At 32.1% G+C, this 23,032-nt stretch overlaps 1 long non-coding RNA gene and 1 pseudogene across 1 annotated transcript; one reads left to right on the forward strand and one right to left on the reverse strand.

Moving 5' to 3' along the window:
• The first annotated feature begins 82 nt into the window (after nt 1-82).
• On the forward strand, nt 83-4,562 carry LOC129295156 (LL-diaminopimelate aminotransferase, chloroplastic-like; annotated as a pseudogene).
• Nucleotides 4,563-19,691: 15,129 nt separating this feature from the next.
• On the reverse strand, nt 19,692-21,781 carry LOC129295155 (uncharacterized). The gene is made up of 4 exons (XR_008589525.1): nt 21,635-21,781; nt 21,498-21,558; nt 20,831-20,901; nt 19,692-19,855 (listed from the first exon to the last, which is right to left on the reverse strand). It is a non-coding gene; the product is annotated as an uncharacterized LOC129295155 (long non-coding RNA).
• Nucleotides 21,782-23,032: the final 1,251 nt, after the last annotated feature.

A 23,032-nucleotide genomic window follows, 5' to 3' on the forward strand; every position in this document is an offset into this window, starting at 1 on the left:
TGATGAGTTATGCAAAGAATAGAGTGAACGTATCATATTTATTCTGCTCAGATTACCTGGCTTGTATCGTATATTTGTAAATGCCGTGGTATTTTTTATGCAGGCTTATGTGGATTCCAGTGTTATTATGGGTCAGACTAGCCAATATCTGAAGGATTCTGAGAAGTATGGAAACATTGAATACATGAGATGTGGTCCGGAAAATGGTTTCTTTCCTGATTTGTCATCAACTTCTCGAGCAGACATAATATTTTTCTGTTCACCCAACAATCCTACTGGTGCTGTAGCAACAAGAGAGCAACTAACTCGACTTGTTCAGTTTGCCCAGGACAATGGGTCTATAATGTCTATGATTCTGCATATGCAATGTATATTTCAGATGACAAACCACGCTCCATCTTTGAAATTCCTGGAGCCAAAGAGGTTATACCAGAAGTCTTTTCTATTTTCTTTCTTACCAGAACTGATTCTTAATGAATAGCATTTTGTCAACTAGTAATTTGATCATGATGCATAGCTGATTTCAAAATTGATAGTAAAATATAATTAGTTTATCAAAATTGATTTCAAAATTGATTTCAAAATGTAATGTGCTGCTTCGAATGTTCTACATGTTACTGTTCTGCTTGAGGCCATAGCTTAAATTTTTTGGAAAATATAATTTTTCTTTTATTTATTCAGCTATAATGAGTCAAGGCTTGTTATTGTTGTTGTATTCAACTATAAGTGGATTATCATTTAGGGTTGGATGTATATTGATGTCAGTTATTCTGATTGCTCTTAGAGCAGGATTCAAATATTCATTTCCATGAATGTTTGGCATGTCCAATACCTGTATGCCTCAGTTTTCATGTCAGTGTTTGATAAGGCTACAGCAGAGTTGTACAGGTTTTATACATAGCAGCCAATGGAATTTTTTTAGGACTCTTCTTTTGACCATCATGTAATGTCTTTTTCGTTTCTATAGCTTAGTAACATGTTGAATACTTACAACTATTGCAGGTCGCGATTGAGACAGCATCATTTAGTAAGTACGCTGGTTTCACTGGAGTTCGGTTGGGATGGACAGTGGTTCCAAAGCAGTTACTGTTTTCAGACGGTTTTCCTGTTGCCAAGGATTTCAACCGTATTGTATGTACTAGCTTCAATGGTGCATCCAATATTTCCCAGGCAGGTGCTCTGGCCTGCCTCTCACCAGAAGGCCTTGAGGTCAGTTAACTCTTCATTGCACTGGAGTCTTTGAATTCATTTCACAAGCATGCCAGTTTCATACTATATTCCACATTTATTTGATCAAGTTCAATAAACTCAGTTGCATATCATTAAGAATGTCTGGCTTCTCTTCTTTCCATGTGATGCTTTTTAAACTTCTCTTATTTTGCTGTCATTTCACATTGCATGCATTAGCCCCCCCTTTAATTTGTAGTTAATGATGAACTGTTATGACTTGCTTTTGGGTGGCAAAGTTGAGTTCCTTTCCTTCCTCTTCCTCACCTTGGATAATGCTCTCTTCCTTCCAAAATATACGCATTTTCTTTCAACTAATCTTGGTCCAAAATATAAGCAACTTAATATTTATAAAAATTTTGTTTTCCATTTTACCCCTTGTATTTATTAATATATGTTGTGTTTGTAAATTTATGATCTTCTCACTCATCATAAATTGGAATTAAAGGTAAAAAGGAAAAACAATATATATTTTCATAAGAATAAGGATTTTATTGGTGTGCAAATTATTGTTAGAAGCTGCTTATATTTTGGATTGAAGGGAATGTTATTTGGGGCAGAGGAATATCTGATTTGAACAGCTTTTGTGAAACCTAAGAACATAAAAGATAAACAGTGTAATAGAATTGCTGAAATTGAATGCAGGCTATGCAAGAAGTTATTGGATTCTACAAAGAAAATTCGAACATAATTACAGAGACTTTTGAGACTCTTGGATTTAAAGTATATGGAGGTAAAAATGCTCCATATGTGTGGGTCCATTTCCCTGGCCGAAGTTCATGGGACGTATTCGCCGAGATTCTTGAGAGAACTCACGTGGTTACAACACCTGGCAGTGGTTTCGGACCTGGCGGTGAAGGTTTCATCAGGGTTAGCGCCTTTGGCCACAGGAAAATATTTTGGAGGCCTGCAGAAGATTCAAGCAACTTTACAAGTAAGAATTTATTTAGAGTACATCACATTATTAATTTATGCTGTATTGATTAGACTTTTAGATCTATTTCTATTGGGGATGTTTTTGGCATATCTATTTAATCCGACTGCAGATCTTAGGTCTTGAAGTTAAGACTTCAAGATAAGTTAATTCAACTCCATTGATCAGTTGAACCAATGCTATTCGGTCAGATTTAAATCAGGTTATTTTGTAATTTGACGAGAGATACAATTCAAGGTTTCATTTTTTTCAAGTGGAGGATGAGCAAGGCGGTGATGCTACAGGTCAAGAGGTGTAGGGGTGGAAGTAGCACATAATTTTGATTAAGTGGTTTCAAGAGGTAAGGAAATGAGCTCAAACATAAGTCCAACGTCACGCTTAATCCAAATGACCTGATTTGCTTGAGAATCTATCATAACATGACTACAAGAGTTAAACAACACATCATAACCTAAGGTTAACAAGTTGGTCAATGGAAAGGGGTTAAATTCTAACGGATGGAACAATACACGTGTCCCGGGTAGACAAAGAAGGTAAGAAAATAATACCAATATGGTTGGCAGGCATTTGAAGGTTGTTAGTAGCATGTATGGGTTGAATAGCAGAATTAGGTGATATGGAAGAGGAAAAAAGATGATTGGCCACTCACGTGATTACAACATGTCAACATGCAGAATCGTAGAACGGTGAAGGCAATATTGTAGAACGATAGTTGGATCCATTTAGAATAACAAACATAGACTTTAATGTCAGATTTGTCCACCGTGTTCTGAAACGCAAAGATGGAGAGAAATTTAAGGGGAAAAAAACACAAAGATGATAAGGTTAGGTGTTGTGTGGAGAAGGCAAAGAGAAGGAAAATAGAGTGGTCTTCATTATTATTGCAAGTTGAGTACTTTGAGGACTGAAATTTGTGACAGAAAAGTGATGAGGGTGTGGTGTGGAGATAGGAGCTTTTGCATGGCTTCTATTTATACAGTTCCACTTGGTGAATGTGCTAACATACGTACGGTAATGGTGAAAATTAACATGAGGAAGTTTAAAATTAGCATTAGGTAAATAGAGTGGGAGAGGTTTACTTTTGGTCTTAGCATCTTGAGAAAGATATAATACCTTGAGGAAGATATAATCTTTGTTATCAATGGAATTTATTCTTTATATTTACAAAAAAAAGGGGATTATTTTGATTCATAATATATGGCATTGGTAATTACTTCATGATTTAAAGAAAAATTAGTTAAAACCTTAACCTTAAAAAAGGGGGGGCTAAAGTGTACCTACACTCTCTAATTTTATATAAGATTTCATTTTAATCCTTTAATTCAATAAATAAATAAATAAAGTATCTTTTCATTCTTCTAACCCTAATGCCATTAGTGTCAAATGATTATTTTTGTATTAGTCATTGTTATTTTAAAAAATTAAACTTAATATGTTAATATTTAAAAATGTTTTGTCAATATTAAAAAGGCCAAGATAGAAATTTTTTGTTAATAAAACTAATAGCGTCAATGTTAAATAACTAATTTTTTTTTATAAAATTAAATGACTAAAATGCAATTACATGTAAAGTTAAAAAATTAAAGATGTACTTTAGCCTTTAAAAAATTGTACATCTTTTCAATTATATCATTATTAAATATCTTATATAAGTATCATAATAATGACAATTGAAATTCTAATATTGGATGATTTTTTTTTTCAAAAGGGTATAGTTGAAAAAAAAATTATAAAACTACTTAATAACCTATAATTTGAACCAAACATGTGTTCTATAAAATGTTATGTATTGTGATCCAGAACGAGTAGTTAAGGAATTCACACATGTTAAGGAAATAAATTAAGCTAGTTATTTTCTATTTTCATGCAAAAAATGTGTTGGCTTTTTCCTAAACTACTCCTTTTAATCATTTTTTTTTCGTTATAAACCATCCGGTATCCTAGGGTATCCTGGGTTCATTGCCCGCCCCAGACTAATCCAGACCCCCCGCGAGGAGACCTTACGGTGGTAGCGAGGTACCAATGGGACGACCTCTTGGAGGTCGCGTTAATTATCACGTCTGTCATTCTCCAAAGTTCGAACTTTCGCCCTGAGGAATGTCGATAGTAGCCCTTGCCAGCTCTATCGAGCGCCCATTGGTTACTCCTTTTAATCATTTAATACACGACAATATCAAACCATGTGCATTGTGCAATCAATAGGAGTAATTTGGAAACAAAATAACAAATATGTGAAAGACAAAGAAGATTAAGGCCCTACATTTAGGATCTAAACTGTTCTTTCAACAAGTTTCTACATGTGGATACTTTATATTTAATTAGTTTGAAGTGAGTTGCATTAAGTACATGGGTTAAGAATAAATTGGTAACTTCTTTCACGGTGCTTTTTGATTAATGAAGATTTGGATTTAGATTTGAATTTGGTCCAAATCTCTCATTTAAATGTACAAAATTTATGGATTTAGCCATTTCTTATTACAATTCTTTTGAAATTTCCTAATTATTTACAATTTTAAATTCTCTCCACATCTTAGTTATTTAAAATTTCAGTCACTTTATACATCATTTTTTTGTGTATTTTCACTATTAATACGTGTATGACTCTTGAATATTTTCTCATCTCTTATTATTGTTTCTCATTGATTAAAAATAAAGATAAACCCATTATTTTTTATTTTTATTTTAAATCTCAACTCGTATATCTTCTTCATTGAAATTTTTTTAAACTATCCAACTAAAATATTTTAAATGTGAGGATTTTAAATATAAAATTTTAAATCCAAAATAAAAATGTTACCTTAGATTATATATCAATTAACTAATTTATTTTTGATCTGTGAGAACTGATAAGTGTGTATGTGTGTATATATAACTTTCTCTAAATTTGACAATTCATAAATGTAAAGGGCAGAAGCACTAAAAAAAAATAATAATAATAATTTTCAGCAATGATTTTCAACATCAAAAGTTTACAAGTCTGAACCTAAAGTCACACTTTCTGCTGCACAAAAGTGGCCGCCCACAGTGTGTTTTTGGCGCAACGAGGATAGTCGCCGCCCAAATAGTTAACCCATAAAATTTCTTTATATAAATATATATTGAAGAAAATTGATTTATAAGAGTCCATTTAAAAAATTTCACTGACATGATAATTTTCATATCGATGAAAAGTTAAAGTGGGGATATAATATTAAACTTTTCAGTTTTTTTTTTTTGGGGCCAAAATTAGCCCTTTCAGTTTGTGGGAGCCAAGGAATCATGTCAAATGGGATAAAATATACGTACAGAATTTTTTTTTTAAAGCTGGCTGCGACTCTCCGACTTCTTCGTTTATTTGCGACATTCCTTGTTATTTTGTTGAACTTTTGTTTTCAATGCGTCAACATTCGGATGCTAATTAACAATCGAACCAATCTTATTTCATCTCAGAAGTATATGGGAACAAATTTATTGCGTTCAAGAATCATAGAAAAGCTATATTATATTGGAACCAATATTGATTCTTTAAAAACAAAAAATAATAATTAGCTATGTGAAATTAAGCATATTGACGGGATTTTTACGCAAATCCACCAAAAAAAAAAATCAGTTTAATAAATAACAACAAATATGTTATAGACAGTGTCTTTACTAGATTTTGTAGCCAATTATAAAATGTTTTATTCTAGGCCACTCACTATTCACCCCTTTTGCTTTATATTTTGTGTTTGGAATGCAGCATATATTTCCGGAAATTTAAAACATGGTAAATTTGAATTGTTTTAGTTTAGATTCTTCATCTTTTGAATTATTAGTATGGCTTTTGATGATTGCAGAACTTACATAATTTTTTGGGTATAATATATAATAATTATGTACTTATATTTGATGGAATTTTTATGCATTCAAGTTATGTATTTTTTTAATTAAATTTTGAATATATTCTCTTTTGTAAATTCCCTGCTCAAAACTATTCATTCACTGGTAAAACAATAATTTCATTGTATCGTGGAACGTTCATTATTTTTTTTTTCTATTTTAACACTAATATTAATATGAGGAAATAATTTTCTATATGTTCACATATGTAACTCTACACATGGTAAAACAATGCTATTGGATAACGTGCGCATAAGTTATTCTTAATAAGTTATTATATTTTAATTTTAAAAAATATCCCTTTTATTTTTGAATTAAAATAAAAAATATTTTTACCAAATTATTTGATCTAAAATGGACAAATATGAAGTTATATTTTTTTTTCCAAATAATTTGGTTTAAGAATGTAATGACATATATACAAGGTGTCCAGATATTTAATTTTATACATATCGTTTGCGTTTTCATTGTAATTATAATATAAAATTTTTAATTTAATCTTAAAACACTAAAAACAAAAGAAGTATATATGCTTAGACACCAATTAACCAACATAAAATTTGTAGTCTGGCGGAGTTAAAAACCAACCATTAATCAACATAAAATACAGAAGGACTTCCTCTGTATCACATTATATTTGATGGTTTTAAAAAATATGGTAAAACCTTAATTCTCTTTAGAAAAATTGTACATATTTTTAATTATACATTTATTAAATACTCTATATAAGTGCCATAATATAATAATAATATTGAAATTTCAATGCATCATTTTTTTTTAAAAAAGTAATAAATGAAATAAGGTAGTTGTTAGAAAAATAACACATAAAAATTATCTAATACCTTATATTCTAGGATACTGATGCAAGCAAAGATCACAAAACAAGAGTTAAAAACTCTCAACAAAAGAATCAAATTCTTATTCATCAACTTCTTTGCAAAATACATATGGGAACGCCTCATATATATACAGGCGAATGTAAAAGACTCAATTGAAAACCCTCTAAGTTCTCGAATCAACAACAAAGATTGTGCATCCTCTCTCGTAATTTAGGAAGGTTTCCTACATTATGAAGATTCAGCAATCGATGGCAATTGGAAGACCATCTATAATATTTCCTAAAAACCTAACCTTAAACCCTAAGTCAGATCAACTAATAAATTCTAAGAAATCAAAAAGATTCAACAAATGCTGAAATTACAAATTAGGAAATAAAGCAAAGTCAAATATAATAAAATAGAAAACTAAACAAATTTGCAATCTAAGCCTACTAAAGAAGAAAATCACGCCATTAAGCCTCCAAATCTTGTCAAAAACATGCTCCTCACATCCAACACCACATTCATCACATGTTGAATTAAAAATCTCATTGGTTTGAGTGGGCTGGACGCACATGGGTTTGAGTCCTAACTGGACTAAGTTTCTTCTAACGGGTTTGAATCATGGCGTGGGTTTGAATCAACTTATAATCTACAATTGGGCTCTTATTGGATTGGTCTTCAAGCTCCTCTTCAAGGTACATGAGCTCTTCGTTGGATTGGCCTTGTAACACATGGATTATCATCAAAGAACCCTCCTTGGACACCTCTTTGCTGGATTGGGCTACTATTAATACTGGATCTCTAAAGCTTGATAATAGAACCTTGGACACCACACACTTACATTCGTGTACTTGGGCCTTGTTGAACACCTTGAACATGTTAGGGACATCTTTTGAATGGGCATGAGCTACTCAAAGCATGCCACTTTCATCTTTTGGGCCTTACTCCATGTGATCTAGCTTCTCAGAATTTGTGAAGTTCTCCATTGGTCTACGAGACTTGTATCACTTGGTATTTGTTTGCAATTTAGATAACTTAATTAATTGGCATTAATTTTCTTGTATGATACTTATTTTGCATGTTTTTTTAATCATTTTCTACCTTTTAATCAACTATTGGTTAAAGTTAAGTTTTATTAACAGTATAAGTATAATTACACTGTTTTTAATTGTTGAAAGAAAACATTGTACTATAAAAAATTAGGTCAAAGACAATCCTAGACTTATAGTTTAAGACAAACAAAAATTACATTTTAACCCTTAAAAAAAAAATTGTGCCGCCAACAACCAACCTGTATATTACACTGGTGCTTTGCTCATCATTATCTGGGTGACGCGGCCATCTCTACGCCCACCTGGGAAATAGGAACGACAGAAGACAATGCAAATTGATGAAACGCTTTGAAGAGTAATCCCACAGGTTGAAGACAATTCCAATCATATTTTAGGTATTTAATGAAAACAATTCCTAATTGTGTGGACCATTTCGACGGCTGGGTTGGGGATTTTCAAGAAGCAGAGCATGGAAAAGGTTATCGTTGCCGTCTTCCTTTTGCGATGTGAAGATGAGGCCATTCTGTTGTGGGTGAGGTGGTGTGATGTTATTGGCTTCTCTGTTTGTTTGTGCCTGAATGGGGTTGTCCGACACTAAGGGATCCTTTCTCTGCTCTTGGAGGACTTGGTGGAATCCGTTTCACTGCTCATCTCATGTCTCTGAACAGTTCAGATCAATTTTCACAATTTAAATTTAAAACTTTTTTAATGAATTTTTTTAAATACAAATTATTTTTTAGAAAACTGACGGTTAAGACATTGTTTTATTTTAAATTTTATATGCATTAAAATAATTTCCTTTTTTCTTTTAAAGTAAAAAGTTGTAAATCGAAACTGTCTAGATTAAATCTAAACAATCCAAAGGTGATGAGCTCTCAATATTCATTTTAACTAGTTTTCAAAATACTTGATTGCTTGTGCGGATAATTTGCCAACATAAAAAATCAAACTTATTAAATCAATGGAATGCCTTGGATATATTCAAGGTCAAATATTACACTACCTTACCCAAAAAAAAAAAAATATTACACTAAAATTGTATGTACACATTTATTTTCAACTTGATTGCTCTCAATGCCATGCATGCACAAAAAAAATAAAAACAAATTACTCCCTTTGGACCACAATATATAGCATTTTCTGGAAGCATTACTTGGTCCAAATTATAAGTCATTGGGTATTTTTAATAAGTGTTATTCCAATTATATACCCTTACTTTATTTATTATTCTTTTTTAAAATAATGCATTGAAATTTCAATATTGTAATTATTAAGGTACTTATTTAGGGTATTTATTATTTAATGAGGGTATAATTTGAAACATGTAAATTTTTTTAAGAGATTGGTTTCAGCTAATTTTTTCAGAATCATGAATTAATTACCATTGTCAATGTCCTATATTGTGATCCAGAGAGAGTATATTGACATTTTGAATAACAATACAATGTACTATATATTTTATATTAATATATTTGATATGGGAGGAATATACTTTTCTTTAATTGGATCATTCTTAATGTTTTATTTCTTGAAGGACATCCAGAGAAAAGACAAGAAAATAAAAGCAGCCAGTCGCATTCCGCCGCCGGGGGGGAGGGGGGGATCAAAGTTCAAGTAATTAATACAAATAAACAAATTAAAAACAACACTTTATCATTAATTTTCAATTTGTTGGAGTTAGATAATATATTCCATATCCTCTAGTTCTTGATGGCAAGCTTAGCATTGGTGTAGATGTTAAATAGTCTTTTAGCTTTTGGAAGTTTGTTAAATCATATGTTTTGATGATTATAAAATCAAGAAAAGAGGTGTGAGTTATGTGTGCAAATGCATAAAGATTCATGGATGAAGACAAAACCTCAAGAGCATAAATAATCAAGAGAAGAAAAAGATTTACAAGATAAGCCATTTATTTCTCTTAGATTCAATGTAAAAACCTTTGAGAGTTAAATCACATGTTGTCAATCTTTAAAGTGAACGCATTATCTTAGGCTTATAAATCTTATTTGTGTATCTTAGGACTTGTCTTAGTCAATTCAAGCTTATTTTAGATAATAGAAGTTGAGCTTTTCCCTATTTGATGATTCACAGGTGATTCAATATGGTCTCACACATGATTTGTCACTTTAGGCACACCAACTGACATTTCACACCTAAATCAGCAACGATCCATGTGTGATTTATCACCTGTGTTTGGGCGATGCCTTGATAAAGCTTCTGTACTCTAATTCACACAAGTTAACCTTATGCACGCACACTTAGATTGTCACCTTGTGTTCCTTTGTATATTGTGAAGTGCCATTCCATGCCTGAATGAGAAGGTATTCATGCATGTTTTGTCACTTAGTCTTTTGAACACATTTAGCCTGAGTTAGTCTTAAGCCATTTCAAGCCTGTTTCATCTTGTACACTTGCTTGATTTGTCACTTATTGTTCTAAGTCTTTTCAATTATGCAATCCATGCTTGAATCCACATTGGTTTCACATATGATTTGTCTTCCACAATGGCTTGGTTTTGTAACTAGCTATTTCACATGTGTGTAATAAAGTGTTCCATACTTGATCTGTCTTCCTAAATGGATTGAGTTTTATAACTAGCCATTCTATAAGTAATAGTGAGTTGGTCCCACGTGTGATTCGTCACACAGAATTGGCTTTAATATTTTGCCAACTAATTCGCACATGAGAACTTGAGGTTTGTATGCTAGTTTTGTCACATAGAATGGTTTGCATATTCTTTTCTTTCAAAACATGCTTGACTCACCTTGCTTTTCATGCTTGAATTATCATATATGTATGTGTAGAACTTGCCTAGCTCCATTTCACGCATGAATCTCATGGTTACATGCAAGGAATGCCACCAACGGCTACAAACATTGTTCTAACGATCTGTTAACTGCCAAAACTATAAATGTGATACAATTCAAGTCTAAAACAAGAATTCTAATTTTTAAATATCTTTAGGCATTCTTAAAAGCTTAAAACTGTGCATCAAAGTATTGTATTCATCCATTTATCATTCTTGATAAATCTTGTAAAAAAGCTCTCATAAGTTCATAAGCTTTCAACTGTACTTATTTTACTCTTTTAAGAGAGTTCATCTTTGAAAGTTCTTCACTTTATAAAGCAAGTTGAAATCTTAAAAATGAGTTTTTCAAGTGAATTGTAACAAGTTGCTAGCTATAGCAAGGTTTGTTCTTGAATCAAGATTGGTTAAGTCTTGTAAGTTGTACTGTGATTGCAAGTACCCATTGAAGCTCATAAGTTTAGTTGAAAATATCAAGAGTGATTTTAAGGACTGGACGTAGGCCAAGTTTTGGGCTAAACTAGGATAAATCTCTCATGTCAATTCTCTTAACTTTTTGTATCTATCTTTCTCTCCTTTAAGTTTTCCAGAAAAATCAAGTGTCACTTAATTCATCCCCTTTTTAAGTGCCAACCTATCTAACAAAACTTTCCTCCCCTTCATTACTCCAGAAAAACTTTACATTTTTCTGGGTCAATCTAGTCAATGGTTTAGCTATCCTTGAAAACTCTTTGACAAAATGATGATAATAACCAGTGAGGCCTAGGAAACTTTAGATCTTTGTAACTATAATGGGTCGTGGCCAATTCTAAACCATTCAACTTTGATTGGGTCCAATTGTACACCATCTTTGGACACAACGTGACCCAAGATGGTAATTTGATTAAGCCAAAATTCTCATTTAGGAAACTTTGCATAAAGTTGGTACTCCCTCAGCATCTACAATACTAGTTATAAGTGTTCTTCATGTTCCTTTCAACTCTTTGAATACACTAGAATGTCATCAATGAAAACAATTACAAACTTGTCCAAGAATGGTTTAAATACCTAATTCATCAAGTCCATAAATGTAGCCGGAGCATTTATCAACCTAAAGGACATTACCAAGAACTCATAATGAATATATCGAGTTCTAAATGCTGTTTTTAAAATGTCCCCTTTCTTAATTTTCAATTGATAATATCCTAAACATAAGTCAATATTTGAGAAACACTGGGCTTCTGCTAACTGATAAAAAAAAATTATCAATATGAGGCAATAGGTATTTATTCTTTATTGTTACCTTGTTAAGCTATTGATAATTAATGTAAAGTCTCGGTAACCCATCCTTCCTTTTCACAAAGAGAATTGGTGCTTCCCAAGGAGAAGTACTAGAGTGAATAAATCCCTTATCCAACAATTCTTGCAGTTGACTCTTCAATTCTCTTAGCTCAAACGGTGCCATTCTATAAGGAGGAATTGAAATTGGCTAAGTACTTGGAATCACATCAATAGTGAATTCGATGTCCCTGTCTAGGTGTAATCCAGGTAACTTATCTGGAAAGACATCAAGAAATTCTCTAACTATAAGAATTGTTCCAAGATAGAAACTAGTTTCTTAACATCCTTTATCAAGGCCAAGTACCCTTGGCAACCTTTCTTCAAAAGCTGTTGAGCTTTCAAGGCCAAAAACCAATCGATCTATCCATTTATCTCCCTTGTAAAACTAAAGGAGTTTCTCTAGGAATTTCAAATCCTACTACTTTCAAGTGACATTCAATAGTAGCATGACAAGAGGCTAACTAATTCATTCCTAAAATCACATCAAAATCAATCATATCTAGTATCATCAAATGAACTAGGGTTTCTCTACCTTCAAGAGATACTTCATAAGGTTTGTATCCTTGCATAATAAAAAGAGGTTCTCCTACTGGAGTAGCAACCATAAAAGGATCATCAAGTTTGATGGGTTCTTACCTAACTTCTTTGCGAAGTACATAGAAACATAAGAATATGTTGAACTAGGATTAATTAATGCATATGCACTTTTAGAATATATAGTAATAATACTTATGACCATATCGTTTGAAGCTCGAGTGTTCTATTGAGTCATAGCATAAACTCGTGCTTATCCTTGTCTTAAAGATTGTACTCATTACCTAAATGTTTTCCCTAATATACCCCTGCTAGCAGTAGCAGAAAGCACTCCTATAGAAGTAGTTGAGTGGGGAGGGAGTTGAACATATCCTTGGCTAGATGCCGATTGAGTAAGAGAAAAATTTCTTCTTAAAGTACTAACGTGTCCACATTCATAACAAGTACCAAATGCCTTATGATAAGGTCTAGAATGAAAATTCCCACAAGGAGCATAAGGAGCTCTAACATAGCTTGGCTGATCCAAAGTTGGTTGAAATTGCAATTTGGAACTCTCAAAATTACATCTGGAAATTAGGGTGCCAACAGAAAGAGGACATAAGATCTGGACATCTGTTACTTTCCATAAGAGTAAAATCACCCCTGAAATTGATCACTCCAAGAAGAACTCTGGAATCTCATTTTATCTTCTCTCTTATAATTTTTAGAAACCATCTTATTTTCTTGATGCTTTAACTCAATTCTCAGAGCATCGTGTATAACTTGTGAATAGCTAGTAAAAAATTCCATCATGATAGATACTAGATCATGTACCTCCTAGGGTAAATCATGAACAAATCTATGGATCTTTTCTTTCTCATAAGGCACAATGTGAAGGGTAAAATAAGAAAGCTCTATAAATTTTTGATCATACTCCAATACTGACCTAGTACATGTTAAATTTAAGAATTCTTCAATTTTGGCATCTCTCTTACTTTTGGAAGATAACGTTGAAGGAATATATCTTTGAATTCTTCTCAGGATAAAGATGGCACCCTTCTATCCTTGACACCTAGAACAGGAACAATTTTAATCCATTTTTTTGCTACATTACATAGTTGAAAAATTGCAAATTCCACATATTGCACATCTGGGCACCTCAAGGTTCGACATCTCTTTTCAATGCCTTCAAGGTGTCAGGTAGAGAGGTGCAACGAAAGATTAAAATTTTAACGTTCCTATCTTGATATGGACCAAATGAACTTGTTTAAGTCAAGGTGGATAGAAGAGTTATCTTTTAATTCTTTAAACTTAAAGCACATTCTCTTCAAGAGTTTGGATCTCAGGAGCTAACAATGTAAATATGCTCTTTCTCCTGATATTCACACGAACAGCTCTCCAACTCAAACAGCGTACTAGCGCTCCCAACGTAAGTTCTTCTTTGAACATTATTTTTCCTTTCTATAAGGTGTTTTATAGCTCTCAAAGTGTTTTTACCGTCAGAACTTTTCTAACTCCCTTTTCCTTCATAAAGGACATCTCTATCTATATATAGTATATGGATTAGAGTTTTCATCTTCTACTTAAAAGCCCACAAAAATTTAATTAAATTTATCTCATAAATTTAATCCATGATATCACATCTGATTTGAGTTTATCTTATAAATTTAAATTATAAATTGACATGATATTCTCTCATATCATGTTAGTAATTAAATTTAGTCTATCATATAAAATTAAATTTAAAACTAACATAATATAATATAATATAATATAATATAACATAAGATATATCACATATACATATTATATTATATATATATATATATATTTAATTTTATATATCATATACATATACACACACACACACACATATATATATATGTATATTAGATACACATACACACATAAATATATATATAATATATATATTTTGAAAAAATATATTTATATAAAAAATTATATTTTGAATTTTATATTTCATATAAATATATATAAAAATATTTATCAAATAAATATTCAAATATATATATATATATATAATTCATTCACCCTATATTATATTCATTGAATCTAGACATATTTCAGATTCAATAAATTTGGACATTATAGCTCGAGTTGGGCTGTTCTTGTGTGCGACCTTGTAGGCTTATATGAAATTGAAGTAGGCTAATTTCGCTATTAGCCCACAAGTTATAAGTGGCCTCTAGCAAGACATTATAACTACCTAATTCACATGGGGACCGATGATCCGATATAACCTATCATGTAACCGCATCATATCCCTTTTGTCATGCGATATTTTGGTCAAGTATGAGACATGGAATTGTCATTATCCTTTACTTGACTGTTACATTTTCGATCTCTAAGTAGACTGGCAGTAGTAATGGAACAACCCTTTCAATTATAGTATGACCATACATTTTCTCAGTCTTACTCATTGAGGGCCCCAGTAATATCTCTCACTTAATGTGAGGGACAAATGCCATCTTGACCACTCATATTCCTCTGCATAAATATCACTAAACTCAATCATAGCCTTTATGATCACCCGATCAAAGGTGACTTTTCACTAGGTCAAAGTTCAGTGCTCATCATATAGGAATCCATGATGACCTTAGGTCAAAGGGCTTAGTGATATAGTTACATATGAGATAAGCTTATGACTTATACTATGCAGCTTTCTCATAGCGGGTCGGTCCAGTACCTTGTACTCTTTCAAGTACCTACGACTTTGATTTGTATCTCTATAATTAATCAAAGTCATACTAGTCTTGCTTTATCTATGATCCCTTATAGATGACCGACCAGGGACATTTAGGACAATCACTGTAGTTTGTTTAAGGATACAGTTATCATAGTGAACATGCAATTGTTATGATAACAAAAGAGAAATTCATTAAATAATAATATGCATAGTATAATGATTGACCTTAAGGTACAATTTCCATCACAAGGAACACCACTAGATTTTCTTTTCATTAGTTCAAGAGAAAATAGGAGGATTTAGCTTAATAAATCAGTCAATTTTGCTATGGCAGTCTCTTCTTTAGCAGCATTAATAATTTCTCTTTCAGTGCCACGTGCAGATGATGAAGCACCCTCATGAGATTGAGGGTTTGAAGGTTTAGCCTCAGATAAAGTCTCTTGAATATGTCTATGGGATTGGCTACCCTTAATCCTAGCTCTCTGAAGACCTTGCCCTTGACCACAAAAGGGAGATTCATTTTGTGGAGCAAAGGACCTATTAAATGTCCTACTGGTACTAGAGCTCATATTAGAGGGACAACACCTAGGTGGCATTCTCACTATATAAGAAAATATAAGAAATATTTAGTTCAAAACACAGTAATTATATAAGAAGCACAATAAGTAAGAAAGGGAATGACTCTTTTTGGGACATCCTAATAGGACCTTCAATGAAGTCTCAATTATTATTATGCCCAGGTTCATAATAATAATTGAAACTTCAAAGAAGAATCCTTATTCCACATAACTAAAGAAACCTAAGCTTTGATTCCATTTGTCATACCCAAATACTAAGGGTATGATCAGCATGAAATATAAGGTGAACTTATATTTTATAAGCCTTGACTAACCAGAAATCCCTGATATATGTAAGTTATATATAATAATAAAGTTTGTAAAGTTTTAAATGAAAATCATTTTTCATCCTCAGATGATATAATGGAGCTTTCTTGCTCTCAAGTTTTGAGTAATATCATATTAGCATCGACAGCAAACCAGGCTTCCATGCTGCATATATGCCATTATAGCACTTCATGGGCAAGTCCTTCTTGCCTGCATTTAGTACTTTATCATCAAAAAATTGGTATATTGAAATTGCAAGCCTATATACAATTTTATAATTATCTATATTTAATTAAATACCTTAATTCATGTTGTCTATCCAACACAATAGGTTTTTTGAAGAACTTACATGTCATCAAGAAGCTCATCCCTCGCCTTCCTTGTCTAGAGATTTCAACAAAAAACTCCCAAGTTTGACATTTAAATGATCATAGTTGTTTTTGTTATGAAAAACACCACAAATCATGCGCTAAAAAGATCATACCTCAGCTAAAATTTGCTTGAAAGTGTCTTCAACTTCTAATCCTAGACATTGAGGAACTTAATGACCATCAACATTAAAAAGCATATAATTGCAAAGACAAAATGCAATTACTATATGTCAATCATTATTATTACAAATGCATAAGTTATTAATGACTTATAGTTTTGAGGTGCCCCAACTTAATGTATTATAGTCTTTAAAGAATAAATGCATCTTTAACACGATTCAAAGGATAGAAAACTTAAGTATTTGAGTTTGGGTAGCATTATAGCATCATTTGTATGCTAAAAAATAATAATAAAATGAAGCAAAGTTCATATATTAATATAATCAAAAATAAAAAACTATATTTATAAAAAAAGCACTTCCATAAGCACTGTAGAGACCAATAACCTAACGTAAAAGACAAAGAAATTCCTTAAATATTAAAATCATCAACCATTTTAAAACAACTAAACTTAACTGCAATACTTTCTTGAAAAAGGGACTCATCAAGCAATGAAAAACCATCATCTTACTCTTCCAAATAACAAAACAACGAAACATCAAAAAAATATTGATTGAGGAAGTTGTTACTAGATTTACAAGAGCAATCTCAATCAACTCAGTGATGTCAAGGAGCAAGGGTAGGGACCACCCACCATTGAAGGATCAAGGAGCTACAACTATTGCAAAGCAATGAGAAGATGGAGAGAGAAACATTGATAGGGTGGATGATAAAATTGAAAAGGGAGAAAAATATGTGAATGTAGAGAGAGGGGATAGGACAATGGTGGCCATATCATACATTATCATTGGAATTAAATACAATTTAATTTTGAAATCTGCTTTCATTTTGAAATTTGAAATTCAAATTTGAGGGAGGCAATGACGGAGAGCTAGAGTTGAAGTCATCTGATTGGTTGGAAAAAAAATGAAAAGCATTTGGATACAAAATTATTTTATCTCAAAAATTAGCACACTTTGAAATTTATTCACAAAATAAAATTAAGATTATTTATTTCAATAGATATTTGCATTTTAATCATTAATTATAATTTTTTTAAACATGGATCCGATTAAAATTTATTTTAAAAAATATTTATACGATTTAAAATCAGTGGACTTTATCTTTACATGTTGATTATTTTTAGGTTCTTGCAAATTGAAAAAAAATCAATAAAATTTATTTGTCAGGATATTTGCATTATATCCACACACAAAAATAATCATTAAATTTATTTAAATTTAAATTCAGGTCCAATTTTATTAATATTAATATTTATTTAAAATATTGATAGAATTTAAAATCAATTAATGCATGCATTATGGGTTGACTATTTTTAAGACCTTGCAAATTGAGGGAGAAATTAATGGAAGGAGAAATCAATGACGTGCATGGGGCTTTGATATTCTTGAAGTAATTATTATATATTATTAAAAAAATAATGAGTCAATTCTCCACATGTCACTACAGGAGAAAAATAAGGATCTGATGTTGCTTCATGATATGCTGATATGTGTGCTTTGACATCTTGATTATATATATATATATTGTCAAACACGTGGCTCGAATATTTGATAGTTATACAAATAACTGTCAAATATTTGATAGTTAACAAATTTTTAAATGGCCATTCTGCGCTACATTCAGATTAATCTCCACAAGCCTTAATGATTCCTGCATTTCAATATACAGAATCTTCAATCAACATCATTTCAAAAGCTTTAAAAGAAATGAAAAGGAAAGAGAATGATAATAGTAATACCCTTGATCGAAAACTTAAAAAGGTCCTCCTAGGTACTCATTACTTCAATGTGTATCATCTCATGTAGAGGAATCTCCTCTAGCATAAATTCAAACTCCTCATTTCCCTTTGGGTCATGAGTTTTCCCTATTATCTGCAAAATTTCATTCCCTGGTTTCGAAAAAATGGTAGACCAAGATTAAAAAATGGACTAGAACAATCATATAGTTAAACATGTTAATATGCTAGAAGTAAAATTTACCTAAAAGGACATTGACGTGCTCGTCGAATGAATAATAGTGACCAGTTGAATAACAGGTATCCCATCTTTGAACTCACTTCTCCTAGGGCCTCTTCCAATTCCTAAAATTTTATAGTAGATCTGAAATGTTAGTTCTATGAAAATCAGTTTCAAAATTAAAAATATGCAAGGGTTTGATGACTATATCTTGAGACTTAGATGTTATACCAAGGTTACAAGTCAGATATTTGTCCTAGACATCACAACATCCATATCAGTAAGAGCAAGAACTAGGGATGCCCGGTCACTATTTACTATATGAACTATCAAAGCAAGCATTGCAAGTTGATGCTTTTTTTTGAAGAAAGAATAGCGGCGGGCCACTCATAATGATGTCTCTTCCCATGTTTGTGGTCCTATATATGATGGCTTGTTCTTTCTGTTTATTAATCAGATCTATAGTTGAAATTAACATCATATGGAATTTAGATAAATTTGTCCTTGATAATATTTTTTTGGAGAAAAACCAAATGCTTCATATATATATATATATATATAATCACAAGATAACCTCTTGTGGAGGAGTGGACTTTAATATTATTGAAATATAAGGACTCTCATGATAAACAGTTATTTATATATCTTTGCACATCTTAATATGATCAATCTCATAATGTTAAGCCTCGAAAAGGATGCAATATATGCAAAAAGGATTAAACTGATTGCAACGGCACCATAGTTAACGTGATCAGCTTCTATGTTTATAAGGGAAATGGAACAAACCTCAATGTTGCCCATATTTGTCACGCCCCAAAATAGACGGTGACCGGCACGGGTGTGAACCATTCTCACATTCCCGCAAGCCTCCAAGTGAACATTTATTTCATTTTTTTTAAGAAAAGAATAAAATTCAATCAAATCACATGGGAATTAAAATAACTTCTTTAAATTCATTATTATAACAAAATGTCGACGTATTTGTAGAAATTTCAGCAGAACCTCCCCTGTAACTAGGATCTCTCAAAAATTTTACAACAAAATTTTTTTTACAAATAATAGTATAAGTCAGGAGCGTAGCTCCTTCTAGCTAGCAACCAATATACAGGCAAAAATAAGATTCATCAACAACCTATGTGGAGCATCTACTCTTTCTTTCAATTCTAAAAGACATACAAATTATATATTTACATTAAAGTAGCAGTACCAATCAAAAAAGATCCACCCACTGTAGCTAGTTGCCCTTTTTGAGGTCGTTAGTGGAATCAGCGTCAGCTAACCAATCTGAGGCCAAATATTTTTTTTCCAGTGAATAGCATTCCCATGATAAAATCTTTAAAATTTAAATTGACGATCTTTAATAATGGTGTCAAGAAAATTGAAAGTAATTCCACCAAAATTTATAAGCATGTAAGTCATAATCATACTTGTAAAATAAGAATAAATTGAAAACAATTTATGTTATCATGCTTAAAGAAAATGATCTGCTCTCATATGACTCAAAGTGATACAAATTACTAATAAAAATCAAGTAAAATTTGAAAACATATAATAATCACCATTTAAAAATTTGAGAACTTAACAGAACAGGTTACAAACGTGAACACACAGTTCACGAGGGTAAATAATCAAACACGGCTTATGCCAGGAAAACAAACACGGACACATCAGTCCACGAGGGTAAGTAACCAAACGCAGCCGAAGCTACGAAACAAATGTGGACACACAGTCCACGAGGGTAAATAACCAAACGCGGCTCAAGCCACAGAATCAAACGCGGGTACGAAGCCCACGAATACCAAATGTGAGAATAAAACTCACGAAACAAACTAGCTAGTGTTTAATCACAGCGCGCTACAGACTAACGGAACTACCGTTAGTAGCAGTGTTCTGTATAGAGTTCTCTTAGAAATCCCATTTCAAACATGCGAGAGAAATAATTATTTGTGAAGTCAAATTTTCATTCTCAAGATCAAACTCGCATGAATTACTTCAAATATATGAAACTTGTCAAATCAATACACCATAACGAATGTACAACTTGCGCTAATCATGTAATCAAGAGATTTTTGAAATTCAATAGGCAAGGGTGCCTTTATCAATATTAAAAATATATTTCTTAAGGAAAAAAACACTAATCATAATACAACTATTCTTTATCATTATTTTAAAATTTCTAAAACTAACATAATTCATAAAAATGAAATATTTTAATAAAAGATTTTCAATGAATACTCATAAGGAATGCTATTCACTTACCTGTTGAAGTTCTAAATTCTCGAAAGTATTCTTCTTTTAAGTCTTTTCAGGGTCTTGTTCTTCCACACACCCTATAAAACATAAATATATATAATTTTAATAACTTTTTAATTTATAACACAACCTTCACTAACCACTACTAAAATCTCAAAACCCAAATTTATGATTTAAAGTTAATTCAAGTGTTATCATTCATTTCTCTTACTTTCTTCATAAAACTTTAACCATGCCATACTATTTCCTTGGAATAGGAGTTTTCTCCCAATCTTTGTATCACTTACCTTAGGTGCATTACTTCTACCTTTTCAATTTTAAGCCTTTAACCATTCACCAAAAATCAAACAAACTCTAAATATACACATGATTGTGTGCAAGCCCATAATTAAATTCCTTTACAAAGCTACAAGAGAATTCCTAAATCAATAATTCCCACCAATATTTAAAAGTCAAATTTTTTATTTACAAGCCCTTCAATGACATCTCATAAGTATCAACAATATATCCAAGCTTGTCTCTTTCGATTTTAGTCCAGGTTTTTTTTTTTCTTCTTCTTTGGTCATGGCAGCAATATAGAGCACACACACAGATTCCTAGTTTCTGTAATGCCCCCCCAGCTACTCACACGCCCATATTTATGAGGAAAAAGGAAGAGATTGAAGCTTCTAACCTCAAATGAATCAACACGCACGGACAGAGGAAGGAGGACGATGATGAACAGTGAAGAAAAACTGCCTCCATGAATGAAGAAGAATAAGCTCAGCAACAAATAGAAAACGAACCTAAAAGGAAGAGATCTTTGCTCACCCAGATCTTTTATACCCACGCGAACCAGAAGCTAAGAGAAAGAAGAACTTTTCATTCTTGAATCAGCAGCAGAGGTGGATGAACAGCAATAACTCGGGAAGAAAATCACAGCTGCGGTGAGTAGATAAGCAGAGCGTCGACGGCGGCTACACGAACAACGTTGCTGGCTTCGGTGGAGGAGGAAGAAGGTAGCTTCAGTTGAGAGGCAGAGCAGAACATCGGTGCTCTCAAAACTCTTTCTTTGGTCCAGATCCACCGAGAAAGAAGAAAGAAAGAGTTAAAAAAAATCTGATGAAACCAATGGCAATTTGGTAATTTTGCATGACCAGAAAAATAAAAATTTAACCCTTCTTTTGTACTCTTCCGGATTCGAACTAGAAACCTAATATATGAAGTCTTCCTCAACTGCCACTAGACGAAGTCTCTAACTTGTTATATTTATTCCAAAAACTAATATATACACACTTTAAGTAAGTTACCCTATATATATATATAGTTTAAATTTTGTTGGGGTTATTACAATATTGAACTATCATACTCAAAAAATGACAAGCTTTCATACATATCTTCTCCGCCAATCAAGTAAAAATTAAAAGACAAGCATCTAATCAAATTACGAAAGAGTAAATTATTATCAGAACATCTGTTTTAGTGGGGGAAATCCACATGAACGGCACTGGTGCCTTACACAATGCCCTCTAAAAGTAAAAATTTACAGCCCAAACGGAAAGAGAAAATCCAGTCTTCCATCCTCGTTTGAAAAAAGTAATCAATTCAAGGCAAAATATCTCAGAAAAAAGTTAGTGATCTTAACGCTTAAGGGTCCAATTACAGTACAGTTGGACTTAATCAACAAGGGGAACATATATAATTAGTGTAATCTATCCAATGTCCAACTTAACACTTACTTCCTCCAACATTTTCCCAAGAAGCAGAAACAAGAACCAAAAATACCACAGAAAAAGAACCAAAATCCAGGTGCAAAATATAAGGAGACGAGAACCTTCTAAGACCTAGAAGAAGCAGGCAGCAAGAAAAAGCAGAGAGTATAAGAAGCATATGGATTTAGCATACCTGAAGAGAAGAAAGGCATTAAAAGGAGAGTGAGAGTTTAAATAAGAAGATTTGGACGCATTATAGGTGGATCAAAAAGAAAACAAAAGCAATCTGAGTGAGTATTGAGGAAATTTCAGAGTGCATATGGACAATAGTGCTGATGAATCCTCAATCCCCTTAATCGAAATCTTTGCTCTCCCCATCTCTCATGGCTTTTTATATTAGCCACAACAAATCAGTAAAGCTGAAATTATTCATCAAAAGGAACTTACCGAAGGCGACATCGATGATCAACGTCAAGGTGAGAAGATCAAGCAATAGTGAGGCAACGGAGCAGCGACA

This window comes from Prosopis cineraria, unplaced genomic scaffold (assembly GCF_029017545.1).
Source record: "Prosopis cineraria cultivar Desert tree isolate PC_DT_omini unplaced genomic scaffold, ASM2901754v1 PC62, whole genome shotgun sequence".
Classification (NCBI taxonomy): Eukaryota; Viridiplantae; Streptophyta; class Magnoliopsida; order Fabales; family Fabaceae; genus Prosopis; species Prosopis cineraria.